The sequence below is a fragment of the Arachis hypogaea genome, chromosome 13 (genome assembly GCF_003086295.3).
Source record: "Arachis hypogaea cultivar Tifrunner chromosome 13, arahy.Tifrunner.gnm2.J5K5, whole genome shotgun sequence".
NCBI classification, from domain to species: Eukaryota; Viridiplantae; Streptophyta; class Magnoliopsida; order Fabales; family Fabaceae; genus Arachis; species Arachis hypogaea.
Genome location: NC_092048.1, coordinates 84,695,710 through 84,717,372, shown reverse-complemented (window position 1 = coordinate 84,717,372; position 21,663 = coordinate 84,695,710). Strand labels below are relative to the sequence as shown.

Here is a 21,663-nt window from a genome sequence, read left to right as displayed (position 1 = left end):
TTCTCCATGAGAGATTATAGGTGTTTTCATATGGTTCACCCATGTAATTCACCTCTGCTATTGCAGGGTTCTCAGGATCATAAGCTTCTTCTTCAGAAGATGCCTCTTGAGTACTGTTGGATGCAGCTTGCATTCCATTTAGACTCTGAGAAATCATATTGACTTGCTGAGTCAATATTTTATTCTGAGTCAATATAGCATTCAGAGTATCAATTTCAAGAACTCCCTTCTTCTGAGGTGTCCCATTACTCACAGGATTCCTCTCAGAAGTGTACATGAACTGGTTGTTAGCAACCATGTCAATGAGTTCTTGAGCTTCTGCAGGCATTTTCTTTAGGTGAATGGATCCACCTGCAGAAGTATCCAATGACATCTTAGCTAATTCAGACAGACCATCATAGAATATATCCAGGATGGTCCATTCTGAAAGCATGTCAGAAGGACACTTTTTGGTCAGTTCCTTGTATCTCTCCCAAGCTTCATAGAGGGATTCACCTTCTTTCTATTTGAAGGTTTGAACATCCACTCTAAGCTTACTCAGCTTTTGAGGAGGAAAGAACTTGGCTAAGAAAGCCTTGACCAGCTTATCCCAAGAGTTCAGGCTATCCTTAGGTTGAGAGTCCAACCATATTCTAGCTCTGTCTCTTATAGCAAACGGGAAAAGCATGAGCCTGTAGACTTCAGGATCTACTCCATTAGTCTTAATAGTATCACAGATCTGCAAGAATTCAGTTAAGAACTGAAAGGGATCTTCAGATGGAAGTCCATGAAACTTGCAGTTTTGTTGCATCAGAGAAACTAATTGAGGTTTAAGCTTAAAATTGTTTGCTCCAATGGTAGGGATGGAGATGCTTCTTCCATGTAAATTAGAATTAGGTGCAGTTAAGTCACCAAGCATCCTCCTTGCATTATTATTATTTTTGGCTCCCATCTCTTTTTCTTGTTCGAAAATTTTAGTGAGGTTGTCTCTGGATTGTTGTAATTTAGCTTCTCTTAGTTTTCTCTTCAGAGTCCTTTCAGGTTCTGGATCAGCTTCAACAAGAATGCCCTTTTCCTTGTCCCTGCTCATATGAAAGAGAAGAGAACTAAAAAAGAGAAGGAATCCTCTATGTTACAGTAAAGAGGTTCCTTATTGTTAGTAGAAGAAGAAAGGGAATAAGAGTGAAGAAGAATGGATAATCCAAACACAAGGGTGAGGATAGGAGCAGAGATATGAGATGAAGAGAAGTGTTAGTAAGTAATTAAATAAATAGAAGAAGATGAGAGAGAGAAGTTTTCGAAAGTAATTTTTGAAAAGTAGTTGATGATTTTCGAAAATTAAAGGGGAAATAAAATTAAAATTAAAATTTAAAATAATTAATTAATTAAAAAGAATTTTTGAAAAAGAGGGAGGTATTTTCGAAAATTAGAGAGGGATAGTTAGTTAGGTAGTTTTGAAAAAGATAAGAAACAAACAAAAAGTCAATTAGTTAGTTGAAAAAGATTTGAAATTCAATTTTGAAAAGATAAGAAGATAAGAAGTTAGAAAAGATATTTGAAAAGGATAGGATAAAAAGATATTTTTGAAAAGATATGATTGAAATTAGTTTTGAAAAAGATTTGATTTTAAAAATCAAAATTAATGACTTGACTCACAAGTAATCACAAGATATGATTCTAGAACTTAAAGTTTGAATCTTTCTTAACAAGCAAGTAACAAACTTGAAATTTTTGAATCAAAACATTAATTTTTGATGATATTTTCGAAAATTATGAAATAAAATTAAGAAAAAGATTTTTGAAAAATATTTTTAAAATTTTCGAAAATAAATAAGAGAAATGAAAAAGATTTGATTTTTGGAAAAGATTTTGAAAAAGATAAGATTTTTAAATTGAAAATTTGATTTGACTCATAAAAAACAACTAGATTTTAAAAATTTTTGAAAAAGTCAATCCAAATTTTCGAAATTTATGAGTGAAAAAGGGAAAGATATTTTTTTGAATTTTGAATTTTTAATGATGAAAGAGAAAAACATGAAAATGATGCAATGCATGAAAATTTTGGATCTAAACATGTGATGCATGCAAGAACACCATGAATGTCAAGATGAACACCAAGAACACTTTGAATGTCAAGATGAACATCAAGAACTTATTTTTTTGAAAAATTTTCAAAAAAAGAAAACATGCAAGACACCAAACTTAGAAATTTTTCATGTATAGACACTATGAATGCAAGAATGCATATGAAAAATAAGAAAAGACACAAAACAAGAAAATATGAAGATCAAACAAGAAGACTGGCCAAGAACAACTTGAAGATCATGAAGAACACTATGAATGCATGAATTTTCGAAAAATGCATAATTTTTTTTAAAAAGAAATGCAATTGACACCAAACTTAAAAATTGACTCAAGACTCAAACAAGAAACACAAAATATTTTTGATTTTTATGATTTTATAAATTTTTTTTGGATTTTTCAAAATTTAATGTGAAAAAGAAAAATAAGGATTCCAAAATTTTTAATATGAATTCCAGTAATCTTGTGCTTTTTAGTCTAAAGCTCCAATCTGAGGGTTAGACATGGCTTAATAGCCAACCAAGCTTTAGAAGATACAAATCAGGCATACAACAGCTGAAACTTCATCCAACTTCATATACTTATAAGTGGAAGCCTCAGTCTAAAAGAATTAGACATGGCTTTACAGCCAGCCAGGCTTCTACATGCTTCATGAAACACTAGAATTCATTCTTAAAAATTTTGAATAATTTTCGAAAACAAAAGGAAAAAAATTTTTTTTTGAACGATTTTTGAAGAAATATTTTTGAAAATAAAACAAAAAGAAAATTACCTAATCTGAGCAATAAGATGAACCGTCAGTTGTCCAAACTCGAACAATCCCCGGCAACGGCGCCAAAGACTTGGTATGCGAAATTGTTACTCAGATTGTAAAATTTGTTGTTCGTTCTCTCCCTGGCAATGGCGCCAACAACTGGTGCACAATACCATGGTCCAAACATAACTTCACAACTTCGCACAACTAACCAGCAAGTGCACTGGGTCGTCCAAGTAATAAAACCTTACATGAGTAAGGATCGATCCCACGGAGATTGTTGGTATGAAGCAAGCTATGGTCATCTTGTAAATCTCAGTCAGGCGGATATCAAATTGTTATGGAGTTTTCGAAAATAATAATAAATAAACAGAAAATAAAGATAGAAATACTTATGTAATTCATTGGTGAGAATTTCAGATAAGTGTATAGAGATGCTTTCGTTCCTCTGAATCTCTGCTTTCCAGCTGTCTTCATCCAATCAGTCTTACTCCTTTCCATGGCAAGCTTTCTGTAAGGGCATCACCGTTGTCAATGGCTACATCCCATCCTCTCTGTGAAAAAGGTGCAAATGCTCTATCACGGCATGGCTAATCATCTGGAGGTTCTCGATCATGCTGGAATAGGATTCACCCTCCTTTTACGTCTGTCACTACGCCCAGCACTCGCGAGTTTGAAGTTCGTCACAGTCATTCAATCACTGAATCCTACTCGAAATACCACAGACAAGGTTTAGACTTTCCGGACTCTCATGAATGCCGCCATCAATCTAGCTTATACCATGAAGATTCTAATTAAGAGATCTAAGAGATATTCATTCAATTTAAGGTGGAACGGAAGTGGTTGTCAGGCACGCGTTCGTAGGGGAATGATGATGATTGTCACGTTCATCACATTCATATTGAAGTGTGAATGAATATCTTAGAAGCGGAATAAGTTGAATTGAATAGAAAAACAGTAGAACTTTGCATTAATTCGTGAGGAACAGCAGAGCTCCACACCTTAATCTATGGAGTGTAGAAACTCTACCGTTAAAAATACATAAGTGAAAGGTTCAGGCATGGCCGAATGGCCAGCCCCCAAATGTGATCAATATGATCCGAAGATGAACTAAAAATCATAAGATGTCTAATACAATAGTTAAAAGTCCTATTTATACTAAACTAGTTACTAGGGTTTACAAAAGTAAGTAATTGATGCATAAATCCACTTCCGGGGCCCACTTGGTGTGTGCTTGGGCTGAGCTTGAAGTTTACACATGGAGAGGTCATTCTTGGAGTTGAACGCCAGCTTGTATCATGTTTTTGGCGTTCAACTCTGGTTCGTGACGTGTTTCTGGCGTTTAACTCCAGACTGCAGCGTAGAACTAGCGTTCAACGCCCTTTTGCGTCATCTTAACTTGGACAAAGTATAAACTATTATATATTTCTGGAAAGCCCTGGATGTCTACTTTCCAACGCAATTGGAAGCGCGCCATTTTGAGTTCTGTAGCTCCAGAAAATCCACTTTGAGTGCAGGGAGGTCAGAATCCAACAGCATCAGCAGTCCTTCTTCAACCTCTGAATCTGATTTTTGCTCAAGTCCCTCAATTTCAGCCAGAAAATACCTGAAATCCCAGAAAAACACACAAACTCATAGTAAAGTCCAGAAATGTGAATTTAACATAAAAACTAATAAAAACATCCCTAAAAGTAACTAGATCCTACTAAAAACATACTAAAAACAATGCCAAAAAGCATATAAATTATTCGCTCATCAGTCGTCCAAGTAATACCTTACGTGAGTAAGGGTCGAATCCCACGGAGATTGTTGGCTTGAAGCAAGCTATGATTATCTTGTAACTCTTAGTTAGGAAAACAATTACACTTATCAAATTGAATTGCGAAGAATAAAAGAGTATGAAATAAATACTTATTATGCAGTAATGGAGAATATGTTGGGGTTTTGGAGATGCTTTGTCTTCTGAATTTCAGCTTTTCTCTTGTATTCCTCTTCCCTCATTCATGCAAAAGTGCAAAGTTCCTTCCATGGCAAGCTCTATGTAGGGTGTCACCGTTGTCAATGGCTACTTCCCATCCTCACAGTGAAAATGGTCCAAATGCTCTGTCACAGCACGGCTAATCAGCTGTTGGTTCTCGATTATGTCGGAATAGAATCCATTGATTCCTTTGCGTTTGTCATCACGCCCAACACTCGTGAGTTTTAAGCTCGTCACAGTCATCCAATCCCAGAATCTTACTCGGAATACCACAGACAAGGTTTAGACTTTCCGGATTCTCATGAATGCCGCCATCAATCTAGCTTATACCACGAAGATTCTGATTAAGGAATCTAAGAGGTACTCATTCAATCTGATGTAGAACGGAGGTGGTTGTCAGACACACGTTCATGGATTGAGGTAGGTGATGAGTGTCGTAGATCATCACCTTCTCTATAATTAAGCGCGAATGAATATCTTAGATAGGAACACGCATGTTTGAATGGAAAATAGAAATACTTGCATTAATTCATCGAGACGCTGCAGAGCTCCTCACCCCCAACAATGGGGTTTAGAGACTCATACTGCCAAAAGGTACAAATTTCAGATCTAAAATGTTATGAGATACAAAATAAATCTCTAAAAGTTGTTTAAATACTAAACTAGTAACCTAGGTTTACAGAAAATGAGTAAACTATGATAGATAGTGCAGAAATCCACTTCTGGGGCCCACTTGGTGTGTGCTGGGGCTGAGACTTAAGCTTCTCACGTGCCTGGGCTGTTTTGGGCGTTCAACACCAGGTTGTAACCTGTTTCTGGCGTTGAACTCCAACTTGTAACTTGTTTCTGGCACTGGACGCCAGACTGCAACATGAAACTGGCATTGAACGCCAGTTTACGTCATCTATCCTTGAGCAAAGTATGGACAATTATATATTTCTGGAAAGCCCTGAATGTCTACTTTTCAACGCAATTGGAAGCGCGCCATTTGGACTTCTGTAACTCCAGAAATTTTATTCCGAGTGCTGAGAGGTCAGAATCCAACAGCATCTGCAGTCCTTTTTCAGCCTGGATAAGATTTTTGCTCAGCTCCCTCAATTTCAGCCAGAAAATACCTGAAATTACAAAAAAACACAAAAACTCAGAGAAAAGTCCAGAAATATGAATTTTGCCTAAAAACTAATGAAAATATACTAAAAACTAACCAAATCATACTAAAAACTATATGAAATTAACCCCAAAAAGCGTATAAAATATCCGCTCATCACAACACCAAACTTAAACTGTTGCTTGTCCCCAAGCTACCAGACAAATAAAATAGAATACAAATAGGTCAGGAAGCAATAATATCTCAGAGTTTTTGGGTGAAGCTCAGGTTCTAATTAGATGAGCGGGACTAGTAGCTTTTTGCTTCCGAACAGTTTTGGCATCTCACTTTATCCATTGAAGCTCAGAATGATTGGCATCTATAGGAACTTAGAATTCAGATAGTGTTATTGATTCTCCTAGTTCAGTATGTTGATTCTTGAACACAGCTGATTTATGAGTCTTGGCCGTGGCCCTAAGCACTTTATTTTCCAGTATTACCACCGGATACATAAATGCCACACACACATAATTAGGTGAACCTTTTCAGATTGTGACTCAGCTTTGCTAAAGTCCCCAATTAGAGGTGTCCAGGGTTCTTAAGCACACTCTTCTTTTTGCTTTGGACCTTGACTTTAACCGCTCAGTCTCAAATTTTCACTTGACACCTTCACGCCACAAGCACATGGTTAGGGACAGCTTGGTTTAGCCGCTTAGGCCAGGATTTGATTCCTTTACGCCCTCCTATCCACTGATGCTCAAAGCCTTGGATCCTTTTTATTACCCTTGCCTTTTGGTTTTAAGGGCTATTGGCTTTTTCTGCTTGCTTCTCTCTTTTTTTTTTTTTTTTGCAAGCTTTGTATTCACTGCTTTTTCTTGCTTCAAGAATCATTTTTATGATTTCTCAGATTATCAATAACATGTCTCATGTTCATCATTCTTTCAAGAGCCAACATATTTAACATTCAAGAACATCAAATTCCAAAGACATATGCTCTGTTCAGGCATTCATTCAGAAGGTAAAAAGCATTGCCACCACATGTAATTAATTAGAATTTCTTTTATTAAAAACTCGAAAAATATTGCCTCCTTATTCTAAAAAAAATCTTCTATTTTATTCATGTTTAATGATGATGAAAAAAATAAATTATAGCTTAATTAGAGATAAAATAACTACTAATTACTACTATAACTTCTAAGGTAAAACTCAAATAAGAACAAGTATCATATAGTTAAGACTAAGATTAGAGCTCACCAACCTTGAGTTTGGGATGTGGATGTTCCTCTAGTCTGTGGAGTGCTTGGTCCTTCAAGAGATAACTTCTGACGCTTCAGTTCCTTTAAGTCACGCCCTTGCTCTTCTTGTTCCCTGAGCAGTTTGCAGAGCATACTGTTTTGATTTTGCTGTTCTTCCTTTATTTGGTCCATAGATTCTTGCAACTTGGTAACAGATGCTTCAAGCTGTTCCCAATATTCAAATTGAGGGACTTCCGGGAGAAATTCTTGCGCCCACCTCTTGATGGGGTCATCCTGCACTTGTTGTTTTTCCATTGTGGTTTTAGTGATTGGTTGCTCCACTGAGATGTACTCCGTTATTCCCATCCTTACTCCAGCATCTTTGCAGAGCATAGAGATTAGGCTTGGATAAGCCAACTTGGCATCTTTGGAGTTCTTGTTTGCAAGTATGTAAAATTCAGATGGAATCAGTTGATGAACTTCCACTTCTTTTCCCAACATAATGCAATGGATCATCACTGCTTTTTTAACGGTGACTTCAGAACGGTTGCTAGTGGGCAATATAGAATGCCCAATGAAGTCCAGCCATCCTCTGGCGACTGGTTTGAGATCTTCTATCTTGAGTTGATTTGGGACACCCTTGCTGCTGGTGGTCCACCTGGCTCCAGGGATACATATATCCTCTAGAATCTTATCCAGGCCCTTGTTTGTTCTCATCATTCTCCTATTGAAGGAGTCTGGGTCATCTTTCAGCTGAGGTAGCTTAAAGATCTCCCTGATTTTGTCAGGGTGGATGTGAACAATCTTTCCTCTGACCATAGTCCGATAGTCATAGAGGGCAGTTCCAGATATTCTCTACCTGTTTGTTTGCCACAGATTAGCGTAGAACTCCTGAACTATATTCCTTCCCACTTTTGTTTCAGGATTAGCTAGGACTTCCCAGTTCCTGTTTCGAATCTGCTCTTGGATCTCCGGATATTCATCTTCTTTCAAATCGAACTTGACTTCCGGGATCACTGATCTTAGACCCATTATTTTGTTGTAATGGTCTGAATGTTCTTTGGTTAAGAACTTCCCTTGATTCCAAAGTGGTTTTGGAATACTCTCTTTCTTGCCTCTTGGAGTGGGTTGTTTTCCTTTAGGAGCCATGATCTTAGTGGGTATAATTTAGTGATCACGGATAAATACACCAAACTTAGAGGTTTGCTTGTCCTCAAGCAAAAGAAAAGAAAGGAGAAGGATAGAAGTAGAGCTAGTGTTGGTGGATGAGAGGAGGGAGGCCGAATGTGGCTTTAAAAGGGAGGGGGTGGGTTTTCAAATTTTTTTTTTAAAAAGATAAGATAGAAGATATGATTTATAAAAAAATAAGTATGAAAAGATGTGATTTAAAATTGAAAAGATATGAAAGATATTTGAAAAAGATAAATTTGGATTTTGAAAAAAATAATGATTAGTTGAAAAGATTTTAGAATGAAAAGAGATAGATTTGTTTTGGAAAATTTGAAAAAAGAGTTGAATTGGATTGAAAAGAAGAATTTGTGTTTATGGATTAAGATACATTTGATATTTTTAAAGTAGGGTTTTTAGAAATTAGGGTTTGTAACATGTTTATGCAAGAAATCATGAATTGAAACATGAAAATTAAAATTAAAATGAAAAATGTGAAGTAAAAATGAATTTACCTCCTCCCCACCATCCTGGCGTTAAACGCCCAAATGCTGCATGTTTTGGGCGTTTAATGCCCAAATGCTGCTTCTCCTGGGCGTTCAATGCCCAGCTGTTGCTTCTTTCTAGCGTTGAACGCCAGGAACTCCTTTGTCACTGGGCGTTTTTCTGAATGTCCAGGATGCTGTAAATCTGGCGTTAAACGCCCAGAAGGAGTTTCTTTCTGGCGTTCAACGCCCAGAAGATGCTTCTGTCTGGCGTTTAACGCCCAGATGGCTATCCTTACTAGCGTTCAACGCCCAGTGGATGCTTCTTTTGGGCGTTGAACGCCCAATTGTGCCTCTTACTGGCGTTTTCTTGCCAGTGAGCTTATTTTCTCTGTTTTGTGTGCTGAATCCTTCTGTAACCCTGTGAACTTATACAATTGACTCTTTACCTTAGTAGCAATGAACTTTATATAAACAAATAAAATCAAGAATAGGGCAAAATAACAGAAAAATTTTTCCCAATGGCTGGGTTGCCTCCCAGCAAGCGCTTCTTTATTGTCTTTAGCTGGACCTTGCTAAGCTTTTAATCTAGCCTCAGCCTTGAGCACTCTTGCTCAACATTGCCTTCAAGATAGTGCTTGATTCTCTGTCCATTGACAATGAACTTCTTATCTGAATCAATGTCTTGAAGCTCCACATAACCATATAGTGATACACTTGTAACCATATATGGTCCCCTCCACCGGGATTTCAGTTTCCCGGGGAATAGTCTGAGCCTAGAGTTAAACAATAGAACCTTTTGTCCTGGTTCAAAGGTTCTAGATGACAGTTTTCTGTCATGCCACCTTTTTTATTTCTCTTTATACAGCTTGGCATTTTCGAAAGCAGTGAATCTGAATTCCTCTAGCTCATTCAGCTGGAGCAATCTTTTTTCTTCAGCTAATTTGGCATCAAAGTTTAGGAATCTGGTTGCCCAGTAGGCTTTATGTTCCAGTTCCACGGGCAGGTGACATGCCTTACCATACACCAGTTGGTATGGAGAGGTCCCTATAGGAGTCTTGAATGCTGTTCTGTAAGCCCACAGAGCATCATCCAAGCTCCGTGCCCAATCCTTTCTACGGGTACTTACAGTCCATTCCAGGATTCTTTTTAGTTCTCTGTTAAAAACTTCAGCTTGCCCATTTGTTTGTGGATGATATGGAGTAGCCACCTTGTGGCGAATCCCATACCGGACCATGGCAGAGCAAAGCTATTTGTTGCAGAAGTGAGTGTCCCCATCACTGATTAGTACCCTAGGGACACCAAACATGCTGAAGATATGTTTCTGGAGGAACTTCAGCACTGTTTTAGTATCATTGGTGGGTGTGGCAATGGCCTCTACCCATTTTGATACATAGTCAACTGCTACCAGAATGTAAGTGTTTGAGTATGATGGTGGGAAAGGCCCCATGAAATCAATACCCCATACATCAAACAACTAAATCTCCAAGATTCCTTGTTGAGGCATGGCGTAACTGTGAGGCAAATTACCAGCTCTCTAGCAACTGTCACAGTTACGTACAAACTCTCGGGAATCTCTGTAGAGTGTAGGCTAGTAGAAACCACATTGGAGGACCTTGGTGGCTGTTCGCTCACCTCCGAAATGACCTCCATATTGTGACCCATGGCAATGCCATAAGATACTATGTGCTTCTTCTCTAGGCACACACCTACGGATTATTCCGTCTACATATCTCTTAAAGAGATAGGGTTCATCCCACAAGTAGTACTTTGCATCAGTAATTAATTTTTTCTTTTGTTGCTTGCTGTACTCCTTGGGTATGAACCTTGCAGCTTTATAGTTTGTAATGTCTGCAAACCATGGTGTTTCCTGAATGGCGAACAAATGCTTATCCGGAAAGGTTTCAGAGATCTCAATAGAGGGGGAGGATGCCCCTTCTACTGGTTCTATTCGGGACAGATGATTAGCCACTTGGTTCTCTGTCCCTTTTTTGTCTCTTATTTCTATATCAAACTCTTGCAGAAGCAACACCCATCTTATGAGCCTGGGCTTTGAATCCTGCTTTGTGAGTAGATATTTAAGAGCATCATGGTCAGTGTACACAATCACTTTTAATCCTACTAAGTATGATCTAAACTTGTCAATGGCGTAGACCACTGCAAGCAATTCCTTTTCTGTGGTTGTTTAATTTTTCTGGGCATCATTTAAAACACGGCTAGCATAATAAATGACATGCAGAAGCTTGTCATGCCTCTGCCCTAGTACTGCACCAATGGCGTGATCACTGGCATCACACATTAATTCGAATGGTAATGTCCAGTCTGGTGCAGAGATAACTGGTGCTGTGACCAGCTTAGCTTTCAGAGTTTCAAACGCCTACAGACACTCTGTGTCAAACACAAATGGCGTGTCAGCAGCTAGTAGGTTGCTTAGAGGTTTTGCAATTTTTGAAAAATCCTTTATAAACCTCCTATAGAATCCTGCATGCCCCAGAAAGCTTCTGATTGCCTTAACATTGGCGGGTGGTGGTAATTTTTCAATTACCTCTATTTTAGCTTGATCCACCTCTATTCCCTTGTTTGAAATTTTATGCCCAAGGACAATCCCTTCAATCACCATAAAGTGACATTTTTCCCAGTTTAAAACCAGGTTGGTCTCTTGGCATCTTTTCAAAACCAGTGTCAGGTGATCAAGACAGGAGCTGAATGAGTCTCCATATACTGAGAAGTCATCCATGAAGACTTCCAGAAATTTTTCCACCATATAAGAGAAAATAGAGAGCATGCATCTCTGAAAGGTTGCAGGTGCATTACACAGCCCAAATGGCATCCTTCTATAAGCAAACACTCCAGATGGACATGTGAATGCTGTTTTCTCTTGATCCTGGGGATCTACTGCAATTTGGTTGTATCCTGAATAGCCATCTAAAAAGCAGTAATAATCATGACCTGCTAGTCTTTCTAGCATCTGGTCTATGAATGGTAAAGGAAAATGATCCTTTCTGGTGGCTGTATTGAGTCTTCTGTAGTCAATACACATGCGCCACCCTGTAACTGTTCTTGTAGGAACTAGTTCATTTTTCTCATTATGAACCACTGTCATGCCTCCCTTTTTGGGGATAACTTGGACAAGGCTCACCCAGGGGCTATCAGAAATAGGATAAATAATCCCAGCCTCCAGTAATTTGGTGACCTCTTTCTGCACCACTTCCTTCATGGCTGGATTTAGCCGCCTCTGTGGTTGAACCACTGGCTTAGCATTGTCCTCCAATAAGATCTTGTGCATGCATCTAGCTGGGCTTATGCCCTTAAGGTCACCTATGGACCACCCAAGAGATGTCTTGTGTGTCCTTAGCACTTGAATTAGTGCTTCCTCTTCCTGTGGATTTAAAGCAGAGCTTATGATCACTGGAAAAGTATCACCTTCTCCCAAAAATGTATATTTTAGGGATGGTGGTAATGGTTTGAGCTCGGGTTTAGGGGGTTTTTCCTCTTCCTGAGGAAATTTCAGAGGCTCTTTCAATTTCTCTGAATCCTCTAGATCAGGCGAAACATCTTTAAAGATATTTTCCAGCTCTGATTCGAGACTCTCAGCCATGTTGATCTCCTCTACCAAAGAGTTAATAAGATCAACTTTCATACAGTCTTTTGGTGTGTCTAGATGTTGCATGGCATTGACAGCATTCAACTTAAACTCATCCTTATTGACTCTCAGGGTGACTTCCCCCTTTTGGACATCAATAAGAGTTCGTCCAGTTTCTAGGAATGGTCTTCCTAGAATGAGAGTAGCACTCTTGTGCTCCTCCATTTCCAGTACTACAAAGTCAGTGGGAAAGGCGAATGGCCCAACCCTGACAATCATGTCTTCAATCACGCCTGATGGGTATTTAATGGAGCAATCAGCATGTTGGAGACATATCTGGGTTGGTTTAACTTCTTCAGTTAAACCAAGCTTTCTGATGGTGGATGCAGGTATTAGGTTGATACTTGCCCCAAGATCACATAAAGCTGTCTTGGTGCAATTACCTTCTAATATGCATGGTATCAGAAAGCTCCCAGGGTCTTTAAGCTTTTCAGAAAAGCTTTTCAGAATGACTGCACTGCATTCTTCAGTGAGGAGAACTCTTTCAGTTTCTCTCCAATCCTTCTTATGACTCAAGATCTCTTTCATGAACTTGGCATAAGAAGGTATTTGCTCAAGTGCCTCTACAAACGGAATCTTTATTTCAAGAGTCCTGAGATAATCTGCAAAGCGAGCAAATTGTGTATCCTGCTCCTCTTGGCGGAGTTTTTGAGGATAAGGTATCTTGGCTTTATATTCCTCAACCTTAGTTGCTGCAGGTTTATTTCCTACAGAGGTGGTTGGAGAAGCCTTTTTCGAGGGGTTGTTATCAGCACTTGTGTATGTCTGATCCCTCACTGGCATTTGAATGCCAGAGTTAGAAGCTGGAGTGACGTTGGACGCCAACTCCTCACCTGTTCCTGGCATCTGAATGCCAGAACTGTGCTTCTTTTGGGCGTTCAATGCCAATTCCTTGCTTGTTTCTGGCGTTGAACGCCAGGACTGAGCATGGTTTGGGCGTTCAACGCCAGCTTTCCACCCAATTTCTGGTGTTTGATTGCCAGAATTATTCCTCTCCGGGCTCTTACTGTCCTCAGATGGATTTTGGGTAGTTTGCTCATTTCTTGGCTTCCTGCTACCTTGAGGTGGGGCATCTAATATTTTTCCACTTCTCAATTGAACTGCTTGGCACTCTTCTATTATTTGTTTTGACAGTTATTGCTTTGTTTGCTTTAATTGTACTTCCATATTTATATTAGCCATTCTTGTCTCTTGTAGTCTCTCCTTGAATTCGGCTAACTGTTTTGTTAGAAAATCCAATTGCTGATTGAATTCAGTAGCTTGTTCTGAAGGACTCAGTTTAGCAGTCACTGTTCTAGCCTCTTTTTTCATGGAAGGTTCACTGCTTAGGTACAGATGCTGATTTCTGGCAACTGTATCAATGAGCTCTTGAGCTTCTTCAATTGTCTTTCTTATATGTATAGACCCACCAGCTGAGTGGTCTAGAGAAGTCTGAGCTTTCTCTGTAAGCCCATAATAGAAGATGTCTAACTGCACCCATTCTGAAAATATTTCAGAGGGGCATTTTCTTAGCATCTCTCTGTATCTCTCCCAAGCATCATAAAGAGATTCATTATCTCCTTATTTAAAGCCTTGGATGTCCAGCCTTAGCTGTGTCATCCGTTTGGGAGGGAAGTATTGATTCAGAAATTTTTCTGACAACTGCTTCCATGTTTTTATGCTAGCTTTAGGTTGGTTATTTAACCACCTCTTAGCTTGATCTTTTACAGCAAATGGAAACAATAATATTCTGTAGACATCCTGATCTACTTCCTTATCATGTACTGTGTCAGCAATCTGTAAAAACTGTGCCAGAAACTCTGTAGGTTCTTCCTGTGGAAGACCGGAATACTGACAACTTTGCTGCACCATGATAATGAGCTGAGTATTCAACTCAAAGCTACTGACTCCAATGGAGGGTATACTGATACTACTCCTATATGAAGCAGTAGTGGGGTTAGCATATGACCCCAGAGTTCTTCTGGACTGTTCATTTCCACTTAGATCCATGATGAAGAAAGGGAGATGATGTAAAATAGAAAAAAATATTTTTATTTATTTATTTATTTATTTATTTCGAAAATAAAATAAATTAAAAAAATGGGTGAAGATTTTCGAAAAGTGAAGAGAGAGAAAGAAAAAAATAATGGTTGGGAAGTTTTGAAAAAGATATGATTGAAAGGATTTGATTGGAAAAGATATGATTTGAAAAAGATATGATTTTTAAATTTGATGACTAATTTAATGCTAATTTTTCGAAATTTATGAGTGAAATGAAGAAAAGATATTTTTTTGATTTTTGAATTTTATAATGAAAGAGAAAAACACACAAAAGACACACAACTTAAAATTTTTAAATCTAAAGCTCCTTGTTTTCGAAAATTTTGGAGGAAAAACACCAAGGAACACCAAACTTAAAAATTTTAAGATCAAAACACAAGAAAGACTCAAGAACACCTTGAAGAATCACAAGAACAACAAGAACATGAAGGTAGAACACCAAACTTAAAATTTTTAGAAAACCAAAATAAAACTTTCGAAAACCAAAGAGAAATCAACAAGAAAACACCAAACTTAAAGTTTGGCACAAGATTTAATAGAAAAATTATTTTTGAAAAAAAAAAGAATTTAAAAAGAAGATACCCAATTACCAAGAACATAGACCAACGCTCTAGCCAATTGGGCAGTAAATGTAACACTTATTTTGAAGAAGTATTTTTTTTAATAACTAAGAATAATACTTTTTTTTTTGAAAATTAATGTTTCGAAAAGGCACACGGAAAACAAGAAAAGAAACAGAACAAGAAAAACTAAAGATCAAACAAGAAAAATAAACAAGAACAACTTGAAGATGAAGGAAGAACAAAGAACACAATTTTCGAAAATTTTAAAAGAAAATATTTTTTTCCTAATCTAAGCAACAAAATAAACCGTCAGTTGTCCAAACTCGAACAATCCCCGACAATGGCACCAAAAACTTGGTGCACGAAATTGGAAATCACAATACTTCACAAATTTGTACAACTAACCAGCAAGTGCACTGGGTCATCCAAGTAATACCTTACGTGAGTAAGGGTCGAATCCCACGGAGATTGTTGGCTTGAAGCAAGCTATGATTATCTTGTAACTCTTAGTTAGGAAAACAATTACACTTATCAAATTGAATTGCGAAGAATAAAAGAGTATGAAATAAATACTTATTATGCAGTAATGGAGAATATGTTAGGGTTTTGGAGATGCTTTGTCTTCTGAATTTCAGCTTTTCTCTTGTATTCCTCTTCCCTCATGCATGCAAAAGTGCAAAGTTCCTTCCATGGCAAGCTCTATGTAGGGTGTCACCGTTGTCAATGGCTACTTCCCATCCTCACAGTGAAAATGGTCCAAATGCTCTGTCACAGCACGGCTAATCAGCTGTTGGTTCTCGATTATGTCGGAATAGAATCCATTGATTCCTTTGCGTTTGTCATCACGCCCAACACTCATGAGTTTTAAGCTCGTCACAGTCATCCAATCCCAGAATCCTACTCGGAATACCACAGACAAGGTTTAGACTTTCCGGATTCTCATGAATGCCGCCATCAATCTAGCTTATACCACGAAGATTCTGATTAAGGAATCTAAGAGGTACTCATTCAATCTGATGTAGAACGGAGGTGGTTGTCAAACACACGTTCATGGATTGAGGAAGGTGATGAGTGTCACGGATCATCACCTTCTCTATAAATAAGCGCGAATGAATATCTTAGATAGCAACACACATGTTTGAATGGAAAATAGAAATACTTGCATTAATTCATCGAGACGCTGCAGAGCTCCTCACCCCCAACAATGGGGTTTAGAGACTCATGCTGCCAAAAGGTACAAATTTCAGATCTAAAATGTCATGAGATACAAAATAAATCTTTAAAAGTTGTTTAAATACTAAACTAGTAACCTAGGTTTACAGAAAATGAGTAAACTATGATAGATAGTGCAGAAATCCACTTCTGGGGCCCACTTGGTGTGTGCTGGGGCTGAGACTTAAGCTTCTCACGTGCCTGGGCTGTTTTGGGCGTTCAACGCCAGGTTGTAACCTGTTTCTGGCGTTGAACTCCAACTTGTAACTTGTTTCTGGCGCTGGACGCCAGACTGCAACATGGAACTGGCGTTGAACGCCAGTTTACGTCATTTATCCTTGATCAAAATATAAACTATTATATATTTCTGGAAAGCCCTGGATGTCTACTTTCCAACACAATTGGAAGCGTGCCATTTGGACTCCTGTAGCTCCAGAAAATCCATTCCGAGTGCTGAGAGGTCAGAATCCAACAGCATCTGCAGTCCTTTTTCAGCCTGGATCAGATTTTTGCTCAGCTCCCTCAATTTCAGCCAGAAAATACCTGAAATTACAGAAAAACACACAAACTCATAGTAAAGTCCAGAAATATGAATTTTGCCTAAAAACTAATGAAAATATACTAAAAACTAACCAAATTATACTAAAAACTATACCAAAAAGCGTATAAAATATTCGCTCATCAGATACCATAATCAATAATACGCATACCTCACTGCAACTCCTTGAGAAGACGACCCGAAGTTTAAATACTTTGGTTATTTTTATATTGGGGTTGGACTTGTGACAACCAAAAACACTTTTAAACTTTGATTGAGTATTATTTGTCAGTTGGGAACTATACTATCAACGAGGTTATTTCTCTTTTACAGAGAAGAAATTCTTAACCGACGGTAATAGTACATCAAGTTTTTCGCGCCGTTGCCAGGGATTTGCAATGTGTGCTTGTTGTTGGTTATTGTACATATGTTAATATTGTAAATATTTTTATTTTTGGTTGGTTTGCTAGTTTTGCTAGTTGTAGGACTTTGTCTTTCTTTGTTTCTTATTAGTTTTATTTTTATTTTCTATTTTCACTATGAATTTTCACTCCTTTGGCTATGAGTTTGGTTTAAATTATGTTGTAGGGAATGGAAGCCACAATGACAACATGCATCAATGATGGAACAATCAAAGATGGGAGGAGCCTCAAGGAATTGATCACTCTTTGTGGCAACAACCTCTAGTTTCTTATAGGTATAACTCTACCCCTAATGCATACCAATCTAATGGATGTGGTGACCCTCATTGTGGTTGTCAACAACCACCGCCACATACCTATGAACCACCCCTCAACCTAATTTTGAACCACCATACTCACAAGCCCCATACCACCAAACACCTCCATATGACCCTAATTCTTATCCACCATACCAACCACCTTTTGAGTCATATGAACTATACATAGAACCACCACCATTTCAACACAATTACTCCCAAGAACCACCTCAATATACACCACCTTCCAACTATGAACCCTTTCTCCCAAACAATGAACCCTCTCTTCCCACATCACCTCCAATAGATAAATCTCTCCATGTCTTCATGCTAGAACAACAAAGAGATATTAGCTCTTACATCCAAAGGCAAGAAGAGACGCAAAAGAAGTTCAAGAAGCTAGAAGCTGTGATTGCTACCGTGGTGAAAGCTTTTAGCAACATGGTATCCTCCCGCCTAAGCTTATATGATCAAGGCATTCCCATTGTTGAATGTGGAGAAGCAATCAAGGAGTATAGTGAGGGAGTGAATCTAAAGCTTCAAGGTAAAGAAGAGGAGTTTAAGCAAGATTTGCATCAAAAGGAGGAAGCCGAGGTTATTAATGTTAAGTAAATGGATAGAGCGTTGAGGGAAATTGATCAAGAAGTGGATTCCATCATTAGTGATTTTTTGTCCACATTGATCAATCCCCTTGATGATCTTATTGAACTTTCTTCCATTGGACTAGAAAGCGATGCTAAGGAGGATGTGCAACCTCTAAGGCATGTGTGCAGTGATGAAGGATTGGAAGAAGTTGAGCAAGTGACAAGTCTTGAAGATGCTTGTCAAGAGGTGGAGGAATTCAAAGAAGAGCACAAGGGAGTAGACCTTGCATTGTCAAAGTGTGGGGAGGTCCCCCTTCCTAAGTCACCATCATCCTTTATACCATTCAAGTGGGTAAATCTCTTATCTCTAAGCTTTATCATTCCACTTGAATATGGGTTGCTTGAAATGGATAGTCAACTTAGAGCCCTCTGTGGATTGAGGAGTAACGGAAGGTTGTGTAGTGGTTGGCAAAATGATGTTAGGCTCATTAAGGTTGAACCTTCAAGGCTTAGGCCCCAAGGGTGGAGGACTAATAAATTGAATGGGTCTAGGAAGATGTTTCGGTGTTTACTTGAAAATTCAGATCACTTGCCACCCAAATGGAATTGTCTTGATCAACATGAAGAAGGGTGTAGAAACGAGGTTTGGGATCTGGGAATATGTGAAGATTAACTTCGGGAGCCCTCAGCTTGTGTGGAACTTCATCAAAACTTGGTGCTAATGATTTTGAATTTTGGAGCCTATTGGAAGTCCAAGCATTGGTGGAAGTTCAAGGATGAATTCAAGCACAAGCCACCTTGACAAGGATCTTCCCAAATTGTCCAACTTAAGGACTTTAAATAAAAGTGTTAGGTGGGAGACACCCCACCATGGTAACCTCTTTCCATTCTCTTGTAGATATAATCAATGAATGAATTGAGTTACCATTGTAAGTAGTTTTCCTTAATTTCTATACTCTTTACATTGCTTTGATTGATAATTTGTTTGTTAGATTTATGTTTTGATTAGATTGGTTGTTGTTAAATTGTGTTTTGCTTGAAGTGTAAGTTTTAATTGTTTTGTATTTGAAAATTTTTCAAAAAAAAAAGCAAAAAATTTTTGTTGTTAAATTTGGATTTTTTGTTGCTTTAGAATGCTTATAGTCCTTTCATTTTATCCTTTTATATGTTTTGTTTTGGTTGCTAGGTTGTTTGTTGGTTTTATGTTTTGAATAAGGATGATTCTTTGAATTTGAGTTTTGCTTGAGTTGCAAGTTTTCTCAAATTTTGTGAAAAGTCCTCAAAAACTCAAAAATTTTGTTATTTTGTATTTTGGTTAGTTTGCAGTTGTAGATAGTGTTAGGAGAATTTTTTTAAGCCCTGTTTTTGGTGTTGCAAAAAAAAAAGTGTGGGAAGTCACGCGTACGCGTCGATGCGTCAATGCAACCCCCATACATTTTTCCGAGAGTTGTGCAAAAGTGGCGCTGGGATTATGCGTTTAGCACAATCTCACACCACGCGTACGTGTGCCTCACGCGTATGCGTCACCGTGCATTCTCACCCTTCACGTGTTAGCGTCGATGATGCATACGCGTCGATGCATGTTTTTGTCCCATCCACGCTCACCCGTGAACGACGCATACGCGCGAATCCCCTTTCTGCCCACCCACGTGCATGCGTTCCCGACGCGTACGCGTGGATTTGAATTCACCAATTCCCCTGGTGTGTGAACCCTAGCTGTTTCGCGTCAATCACCCTTTCTCCTCTCCAACGTTCCATTTCTCTTCTCCCTCCAAAACCCAAAAACCTCCATAGCCACCCTCAAGCTTCTGTCAACAACCACCATCCACCACTCCGGCGACTTGACCACCGCCGACCACCTCTCTCTCTTCCCTCCTCTCTTCTTCTTTTTCTTCTTTCCCCCTTTCTCCTTCCCTCTATCCATTTCACCCCTGTCGCCATAACCACCGCCATGGCCACCCATTGCCGCCGGCGAACCACCAACCACCACCAACCCTTTCTTCCTCCATTTCACTTCTTTCTCCCGTCTCCTCGCCAGAACAGAGTCTGGTGCCCTTGCTCTGCAACCGTTCTTCTCTGCCGCCACTGGACTACCGTGGCAGTGGCGCTACTGAGCCAGCACGCCTCCGTCCTCTCAGTCTCTGTCCCCATCTCTCTCGCCACTTCCATTTCCCTCTATTCATTCTCCCAGGTTCCAGTTCCCCTGTTTACATTCTGCTTCTGTTTTTATTTTTTCTTTTAATTAATTTCTGTATTAGTAGCATTTTTTGATTTGGTTTCTGTTAAGTTTAGTTAGATTAGAATGCATGTGGTTAGAGAATCTGGCGTGGATAGTGGATTTAGGTATGATTGTTTGTTATTCATGCTGTCTGAAATGGCTGGTTTTAAACTGCTTTGTTGAGTGATGAAGATGTTGATGTTCTGTGATTGATACATGTTATTGTTGTTGTTAATTTTGGAATTTACTTGCTAAATTTGATGCCATGATATTGGATGCTGTCTTTGTTCAACTCACCTGAGCTTGCATTGTTTTATCTTGGTTCATTCTATTTGAGGCTCATTTGAGTTGTATATTGCTGTTATGCTGATTTAGCTTGATGTTTTATGAATTATATGGATTCATATGAGTTGTTTTGCTACTGTTTGTTTATCTGGGAACGTCCTGCCGGAATGCTGCCGAAATTTTCTGAAAACCTTATGCTAGTAATTTCCAATTGTGAACTGAATTTGGCACATTTTGACTTAAGCCCTATTTGATTATTGCCAAATTCACTTCATGAATTGGCTGGCCAGCATTTTCGCATTTATTTTGGTTCCCTTTCATGTGCATTGGTGATTGACAGAATAAAGGAACTATTTGACGGATTTCTATGTCAAGAACCTTGATTAACTAAGTCAATGCGAACCTTCTTTGTGTTTTTAACATTTCAAGTTCAAGTCAAAACCTTTAGGCCTCTTGGTTCAAGTACAATTTCCACATTCTTTAACCAATGAAGCTATTTCTATTATTTCACCATTTGATTTAAACTTGTCTTCTTCTTAATTGAGGTTCTTACATTTGTAATACTTGGTGCTTTCCACTAGTGTAAACCTTTTAAAATGAAAATTATTTTCAACCCTCTTTTGGTTACACCAAGTACATATTTCATTTCTTTTACGCCGATCTTTACAAATTTAGTGACCAAACACATTGATGATGACTTGCAATTCTCTTTTGTGCTTTTGTGCATTTCATATTTCATCATCAATGAATTGCATCATCTTCATGAATGTGAGTATGCTTGTTTCCTATACTTTTTGAACTTCTCTTGGTTAAGTCAATAATTGCCATGCCACTGATTTCTAACCCTCTTTTCTAACTTTTGACTTAATTGACCTTCTGACTTTTCTTTTTAGTTTTTAAACTAACTCTTTTATTTTCCTTTAGGGATGATAATTGTTGTTGCTTAATAAACAAGCATCTGTACTATCATTGCATGAATCCTTGGTTTGTATTCTGATTGATGTCTGAATTCTATTTTTCCTTGCATTCCAAGAATTCATTCCTTTGACTTACTTCATGAATGTGTCTCAATATCCTTCTGTTTCTTGTTTTCTG

The 21,663-nt window shown here is 38.3% G+C and overlaps 1 non-coding gene across 1 annotated transcript; it reads left to right on the top strand.

The window, feature by feature from the left end:
- Positions 1 to 427: 427 nt before the first annotated feature.
- Positions 428 to 535, top strand: LOC112739937 (small nucleolar RNA R71). The gene has a single exon (XR_003170871.1). It is a non-coding gene; the product is annotated as a small nucleolar RNA R71 (small nucleolar RNA).
- Positions 536 to 21,663: the final 21,128 nt, after the last annotated feature.